This window comes from Engystomops pustulosus, unplaced genomic scaffold, assembly GCF_040894005.1.
Source record: "Engystomops pustulosus unplaced genomic scaffold, aEngPut4.maternal MAT_SCAFFOLD_621, whole genome shotgun sequence".
Lineage (NCBI taxonomy): Eukaryota > Metazoa > Chordata > Amphibia > Anura > Leptodactylidae > Engystomops > Engystomops pustulosus.
The window spans coordinates 39293-45497 of record NW_027285500.1 but is presented as its reverse complement, the minus strand read 5'-3'; the positions used below and the strand labels follow the sequence as shown (position 1 = coordinate 45497).

Here is a 6205-nt window from a genome sequence, read left to right as displayed (position 1 = left end):
CAAAAGACACAGCACACAACACACCTGAGTAGGTGACAAAGCACAAGAGCGTCGTCGACGTCACATTGCAAACTTCGGCTCCATTTCTTTTCCCTTTTCCAAAGTTTTGCTATTTATTTCTCTATCTTTTTCACCAAGTTAAGAAGGGGTGCACCGGTCCTGGAGGTACTGCAATACCAGGTCAATGCGTGGAGTGGACAGAGCAAGCTCTTTTTCCATCTCCCTGTTCCAAAAATCCATTTAATATATGGTCCCCAGATAGGGGACGTATCAGATATTAAACTGATAAGAACAGATACTACACTTGATCTTAGCCAAAAGGCCGAGAAGCGATACCGACCATAGCTCGCCCAGACCGGGCCCCCTTCAGAACTCTCAGCACTGCTCACGGAGAGGAGACACCGCCAGGAGGCGAAAAACCTACTCTGCAAGTCACACAGTCCTCTGCGTGGGGACGATTAATCTGCATAGGACCGCCCCCAACAGGCACCTCCCCCGCAAAGCAGCAGGGGGGCCGAGCGAGCGGGCGTCTGCACTTCATCTGCCAGCCGCCCGCTGCTACACCCTCCCCACAACAACTCTTTTGTCAAGTCAGTCTGACCGACCGACTGCCTGCCTGCCTGACGGCTCAGAGATCACTTTTCCTTTCTCTTGACACAGCCGCTGGACGGTGTGAGGGGACAAGCACGCTCGCTCCAGCACACGCTGATAGCTACAGCTTACCTTCGGTCGTTCGCACCTTCTCAGACTGTGACTGCTAGCAGTGGAGGAGGAAGCAGCCAAATCTCAACCTGCAGGTGTCTTCGATTCAAGTAGACGGCTCCAGACTAATCATGATCCAATTAGCTCCAATTAATTAGGCCGCCGATTAGGTCACTTTTATTTTTCCTTTTTTTTTTTTTTCCTTTGTTCCGGGTCGGGCCCATTTAGCACCTCATTAATCAATTAGTGAGAAGCCTTTGTTCCTCCTGCAAAAGACACAGCACACAACACACCTGAGTAGGTGACAAAGCACAAGAGCGTCGTCGACGTCACATTGCAAACTTCGGCTCCATTTCTTTTCCCTTTTCCAAAGTTTTGCTATTTATTTCTCTATCTTTTTCACCAAGTTAAGAAGGGGTGCACCGGTCCTGGAGGTACTGCAATACCAGGTCAATGCGTGGAGTGGACAGAGCAAGCTCTTTTTCCATCTCCCTGTTCCAAAAATCCATTTAATATATGGTCCCCAGATAGGGGACGTATCAGATATTAAACTGATAAGAACAGATACTACACTTGATCTTAGCCAAAAGGCCGAGAAGCGATACCGACCATAGCTCGCCCAGACCGGGCCCCCTTCAGAACTCTCAGCACTGCTCACGGAGAGGAGACACCGCCAGGAGGCGAAAAACCTACTCTGCAAGTCACACAGTCCTCTGCGTGGGGACGATTAATCTGCATAGGACCGCCCCCAACAGGCACCTCCCCCGCAAAGCAGCAGGGGGGCCGAGCGAGCGGGCGTCTGCACTTCATCTGCCAGCCGCCCGCTGCTACACCCTCCCCACAACAACTCTTTTGTCAAGTCAGTCTGACCGACCGACTGCCTGCCTGCCTGACGGCTCAGAGATCACTTTTCCTTTCTCTTGACACAGCCGCTGGACGGTGTGAGGGGACAAGCACGCTCGCTCCAGCACACGCTGATAGCTACAGCTTACCTTCGGTCGTTCGCACCTTCTCAGACTGTGACTGCTAGCAGTGGAGGAGGAAGCAGCCAAATCTCAACCTGCAGGTGTCTTCGATTCAAGTAGACGGCTCCAGACTAATCATGATCCAATTAGCTCCAATTAATTAGGCCGCCGATTAGGTCACTTTTATTTTTCCTTTTTTTTTTTTTTCCTTTGTTCCGGGTCGGGCCCATTTAGCACCTCATTAATCAATTAGTGAGAAGCCTTTGTTCCTCCTGCAAAAGACACAGCACACAACACACCTGAGTAGGTGACAAAGCACAAGAGCGTCGTCGACGTCACATTGCAAACTTCGGCTCCATTTCTTTTCCCTTTTCCAAAGTTTTGCTATTTATTTCTCTATCTTTTTCACCAAGTTAAGAAGGGGTGCACCGGTCCTGGAGGTACTGCAATACCAGGTCAATGCGTGGAGTGGACAGAGCAAGCTCTTTTTCCATCTCCCTGTTCCAAAAATCCATTTAATATATGGTCCCCAGATAGGGGACGTATCAGATATTAAACTGATAAGAACAGATACTACACTTGATCTTAGCCAAAAGGCCGAGAAGCGATACCGACCATAGCTCGCCCAGACCGGGCCCCCTTCAGAACTCTCAGCACTGCTCACGGAGAGGAGACACCGCCAGGAGGCGAAAAACCTACTCTGCAAGTCACACAGTCCTCTGCGTGGGGACGATTAATCTGCATAGGACCGCCCCCAACAGGCACCTCCCCCGCAAAGCAGCAGGGGGGCCGAGCGAGCGGGCGTCTGCACTTCATCTGCCAGCCGCCCGCTGCTACACCCTCCCCACAACAACTCTTTTGTCAAGTCAGTCTGACCGACCGACTGCCTGCCTGCCTGACGGCTCAGAGATCACTTTTCCTTTCTCTTGACACAGCCGCTGGACGGTGTGAGGGGACAAGCACGCTCGCTCCAGCACACGCTGATAGCTACAGCTTACCTTCGGTCGTTCGCACCTTCTCAGACTGTGACTGCTAGCAGTGGAGGAGGAAGCAGCCAAATCTCAACCTGCAGGTGTCTTCGATTCAAGTAGACGGCTCCAGACTAATCATGATCCAATTAGCTCCAATTAATTAGGCCGCCGATTAGGTCACTTTTATTTTTCCTTTTTTTTTTTTTTCCTTTGTTCCGGGTCGGGCCCATTTAGCACCTCATTAATCAATTAGTGAGAAGCCTTTGTTCCTCCTGCAAAAGACACAGCACACAACACACCTGAGTAGGTGACAAAGCACAAGAGCGTCGTCGACGTCACATTGCAAACTTCGGCTCCATTTCTTTTCCCTTTTCCAAAGTTTTGCTATTTATTTCTCTATCTTTTTCACCAAGTTAAGAAGGGGTGCACCGGTCCTGGAGGTACTGCAATACCAGGTCAATGCGTGGAGTGGACAGAGCAAGCTCTTTTTCCATCTCCCTGTTCCAAAAATCCATTTAATATATGGTCCCCAGATAGGGGACGTATCAGATATTAAACTGATAAGAACAGATACTACACTTGATCTTAGCCAAAAGGCCGAGAAGCGATACCGACCATAGCTCGCCCAGACCGGGCCCCCTTCAGAACTCTCAGCACTGCTCACGGAGAGGAGACACCGCCAGGAGGCGAAAAACCTACTCTGCAAGTCACACAGTCCTCTGCGTGGGGACGATTAATCTGCATAGGACCGCCCCCAACAGGCACCTCCCCCGCAAAGCAGCAGGGGGGCCGAGCGAGCGGGCGTCTGCACTTCATCTGCCAGCCGCCCGCTGCTACACCCTCCCCACAACAACTCTTTTGTCAAGTCAGTCTGACCGACCGACTGCCTGCCTGCCTGACGGCTCAGAGATCACTTTTCCTTTCTCTTGACACAGCCGCTGGACGGTGTGAGGGGACAAGCACGCTCGCTCCAGCACACGCTGATAGCTACAGCTTACCTTCGGTCGTTCGCACCTTCTCAGACTGTGACTGCTAGCAGTGGAGGAGGAAGCAGCCAAATCTCAACCTGCAGGTGTCTTCGATTCAAGTAGACGGCTCCAGACTAATCATGATCCAATTAGCTCCAATTAATTAGGCCGCCGATTAGGTCACTTTTATTTTTCCTTTTTTTTTTTTTTCCTTTGTTCCGGGTCGGGCCCATTTAGCACCTCATTAATCAATTAGTGAGAAGCCTTTGTTCCTCCTGCAAAAGACACAGCACACAACACACCTGAGTAGGTGACAAAGCACAAGAGCGTCGTCGACGTCACATTGCAAACTTCGGCTCCATTTCTTTTCCCTTTTCCAAAGTTTTGCTATTTATTTCTCTATCTTTTTCACCAAGTTAAGAAGGGGTGCACCGGTCCTGGAGGTACTGCAATACCAGGTCAATGCGTGGAGTGGACAGAGCAAGCTCTTTTTCCATCTCCCTGTTCCAAAAATCCATTTAATATATGGTCCCCAGATAGGGGACGTATCAGATATTAAACTGATAAGAACAGATACTACACTTGATCTTAGCCAAAAGGCCGAGAAGCGATACCGACCATAGCTCGCCCAGACCGGGCCCCCTTCAGAACTCTCAGCACTGCTCACGGAGAGGAGACACCGCCAGGAGGCGAAAAACCTACTCTGCAAGTCACACAGTCCTCTGCGTGGGGACGATTAATCTGCATAGGACCGCCCCCAACAGGCACCTCCCCCGCAAAGCAGCAGGGGGGCCGAGCGAGCGGGCGTCTGCACTTCATCTGCCAGCCGCCCGCTGCTACACCCTCCCCACAACAACTCTTTTGTCAAGTCAGTCTGACCGACCGACTGCCTGCCTGCCTGACGGCTCAGAGATCACTTTTCCTTTCTCTTGACACAGCCGCTGGACGGTGTGAGGGGACAAGCACGCTCGCTCCAGCACACGCTGATAGCTACAGCTTACCTTCGGTCGTTCGCACCTTCTCAGACTGTGACTGCTAGCAGTGGAGGAGGAAGCAGCCAAATCTCAACCTGCAGGTGTCTTCGATTCAAGTAGACGGCTCCAGACTAATCATGATCCAATTAGCTCCAATTAATTAGGCCGCCGATTAGGTCACTTTTATTTTTCCTTTTTTTTTTTTTTCCTTTGTTCCGGGTCGGGCCCATTTAGCACCTCATTAATCAATTAGTGAGAAGCCTTTGTTCCTCCTGCAAAAGACACAGCACACAACACACCTGAGTAGGTGACAAAGCACAAGAGCGTCGTCGACGTCACATTGCAAACTTCGGCTCCATTTCTTTTCCCTTTTCCAAAGTTTTGCTATTTATTTCTCTATCTTTTTCACCAAGTTAAGAAGGGGTGCACCGGTCCTGGAGGTACTGCAATACCAGGTCAATGCGTGGAGTGGACAGAGCAAGCTCTTTTTCCATCTCCCTGTTCCAAAAATCCATTTAATATATGGTCCCCAGATAGGGGACGTATCAGATATTAAACTGATAAGAACAGATACTACACTTGATCTTAGCCAAAAGGCCGAGAAGCGATACCGACCATAGCTCGCCCAGACCGGGCCCCCTTCAGAACTCTCAGCACTGCTCACGGAGAGGAGACACCGCCAGGAGGCGAAAAACCTACTCTGCAAGTCACACAGTCCTCTGCGTGGGGACGATTAATCTGCATAGGACCGCCCCCAACAGGCACCTCCCCCGCAAAGCAGCAGGGGGGCCGAGCGAGCGGGCGTCTGCACTTCATCTGCCAGCCGCCCGCTGCTACACCCTCCCCACAACAACTCTTTTGTCAAGTCAGTCTGACCGACCGACTGCCTGCCTGCCTGACGGCTCAGAGATCACTTTTCCTTTCTCTTGACACAGCCGCTGGACGGTGTGAGGGGACAAGCACGCTCGCTCCAGCACACGCTGATAGCTACAGCTTACCTTCGGTCGTTCGCACCTTCTCAGACTGTGACTGCTAGCAGTGGAGGAGGAAGCAGCCAAATCTCAACCTGCAGGTGTCTTCGATTCAAGTAGACGGCTCCAGACTAATCATGATCCAATTAGCTCCAATTAATTAGGCCGCCGATTAGGTCACTTTTATTTTTCCTTTTTTTTTTTTTTCCTTTGTTCCGGGTCGGGCCCATTTAGCACCTCATTAATCAATTAGTGAGAAGCCTTTGTTCCTCCTGCAAAAGACACAGCACACAACACACCTGAGTAGGTGACAAAGCACAAGAGCGTCGTCGACGTCACATTGCAAACTTCGGCTCCATTTCTTTTCCCTTTTCCAAAGTTTTGCTATTTATTTCTCTATCTTTTTCACCAAGTTAAGAAGGGGTGCACCGGTCCTGGAGGTACTGCAATACCAGGTCAATGCGTGGAGTGGACAGAGCAAGCTCTTTTTCCATCTCCCTGTTCCAAAAATCCATTTAATATATGGTCCCCAGATAGGGGACGTATCAGATATTAAACTGATAAGAACAGATACTACACTTGATCTTAGCCAAAAGGCCGAGAAGCGATACCGACCATAGCTCGCCCAGACCGGGCCCCCTTCAGAACTCTCAG

The 6205-nt window shown here is 50.7% G+C and overlaps 7 non-coding genes across 7 annotated transcripts; all 7 read right to left on the bottom strand.

The window, feature by feature from the left end:
• Positions 1 to 143: 143 nt before the first annotated feature.
• Positions 144 to 334, bottom strand: LOC140111911 (U2 spliceosomal RNA). Its single transcript, XR_011852376.1, has one exon. It is a non-coding gene; the product is annotated as a U2 spliceosomal RNA (small nuclear RNA).
• Positions 335 to 1114: 780 nt separating this feature from the next.
• LOC140111910 (U2 spliceosomal RNA) lies at positions 1115 to 1305 on the bottom strand. Its single transcript, XR_011852375.1, has one exon. It is a non-coding gene; the product is annotated as a U2 spliceosomal RNA (small nuclear RNA).
• Positions 1306 to 2085: 780 nt separating this feature from the next.
• Positions 2086 to 2276, bottom strand: LOC140111909 (U2 spliceosomal RNA). The gene has a single exon (XR_011852374.1). It is a non-coding gene; the product is annotated as a U2 spliceosomal RNA (small nuclear RNA).
• A 780-nt stretch (positions 2277 to 3056) lies between these two features.
• LOC140111908 (U2 spliceosomal RNA) lies at positions 3057 to 3247 on the bottom strand. Its single transcript, XR_011852373.1, has one exon. It is a non-coding gene; the product is annotated as a U2 spliceosomal RNA (small nuclear RNA).
• Positions 3248 to 4027: 780 nt separating this feature from the next.
• Positions 4028 to 4218, bottom strand: LOC140111907 (U2 spliceosomal RNA). Its single transcript, XR_011852372.1, has one exon. It is a non-coding gene; the product is annotated as a U2 spliceosomal RNA (small nuclear RNA).
• A 780-nt stretch (positions 4219 to 4998) lies between these two features.
• LOC140111905 (U2 spliceosomal RNA) lies at positions 4999 to 5189 on the bottom strand. The gene has a single exon (XR_011852371.1). It is a non-coding gene; the product is annotated as a U2 spliceosomal RNA (small nuclear RNA).
• Positions 5190 to 5969: 780 nt separating this feature from the next.
• Positions 5970 to 6160, bottom strand: LOC140111904 (U2 spliceosomal RNA). Its single transcript, XR_011852370.1, has one exon. It is a non-coding gene; the product is annotated as a U2 spliceosomal RNA (small nuclear RNA).
• Between the last annotated feature and the right edge of the window lie 45 nt (positions 6161 to 6205).